This window comes from Alligator sinensis, unplaced genomic scaffold (genome assembly GCF_000455745.1).
Source record: "Alligator sinensis unplaced genomic scaffold, ASM45574v1 scaffold783_1, whole genome shotgun sequence".
Classification (NCBI taxonomy): Eukaryota; Metazoa; Chordata; order Crocodylia; family Alligatoridae; genus Alligator; species Alligator sinensis.
Window position 1 is genome coordinate 786,003 of NW_005842197.1, and position 1,069 is coordinate 787,071.

Consider the following 1,069-nt stretch of genomic DNA (forward strand, 5'->3'; position numbering starts at 1 on the left):
GCCCGCCCGCCCGCCCGCCCGCGGGGCGCGGATCCGGCCCCCTCCGCCTCTGCCCTGCGGAGGGAGGGACCCGCGTCCCAGCCTGGCCCTGGCCCTGGCCCTGGCCCTGCCGCCCGGGGGGGGCTGCACCGGGGGGAGGGGGCTCCTGGCTCGGGGCCCCCCGGGTGCCGCCCCCCCCCCCCCCCCCCCCCCCGGGGCTGGACCCCAGCCCTTGCACACCTGGGTCCAGCCCTTGCACACCTGCGCTCCAGCCCTTGCACCCCACCCCTTGCACACCTGGGCGCCAGCCCTGGCACACCCATGCTTCAGCCCTGCACCCCAGCCCTTGCACACCTGGGTCCAGCCCTTGCACACCTGGGGTCCAGCCCTGCACCCCACCCCTTGCACACCTGGGCGCCAGCCCTGGCACACCCATGCTTCAGCCCTGTACCCCAGCCCTTGCACACCTGGGTCTAGCCCTTGCACACCCGGGCTCCAACCCTGCACCCCAGCCCTTACACACCCGGGCTCCAGCCCTGCACCCCAGCCCTTGAACACCTGAGTCTAGCCCTTGCAAACCCATGCTCCAGCCCTGTACCCCAGCCCTTGCACACCCATGCTTCAACCCTGTACCCCAGCCCTTGCACACATGGGCTCTAGCCCTTGCACACCCAGACTCCAGCCCTGCACCTCTGCCTTTGCACACTCGGGCTCTAACCCTGCACCCCAACCCTTACACACCCGGGCTCCAGCCCTGCACCCCAGCCTTTGTACACCCGGGCTCCAGCCCTGCACCCCTGCCCTTGCACCCCGCACTCACCTGCCCCTGGGCCCGCACCGGCCCCCGCCCCTCCCGCCGGGCAGGCAGGCAGGCAGGCAAGCACAGGGCCGTGACGTAGGGGGAGACCCGCCCCCGCCTAGCAACCCGCCACGGCCCGCCCACACCCCTCCTGCCCACCCTATTGGCCGGCTCCGCTGTCCATCCCGCCAGCTCGCCGCTCTCATTGGCTCCTAGGGGAAACGCCCCTCTAGGTCACTGCTCCATTCTGACATCCATCACCCGCCCTCCCGGCCTCCTATTGGACACGTC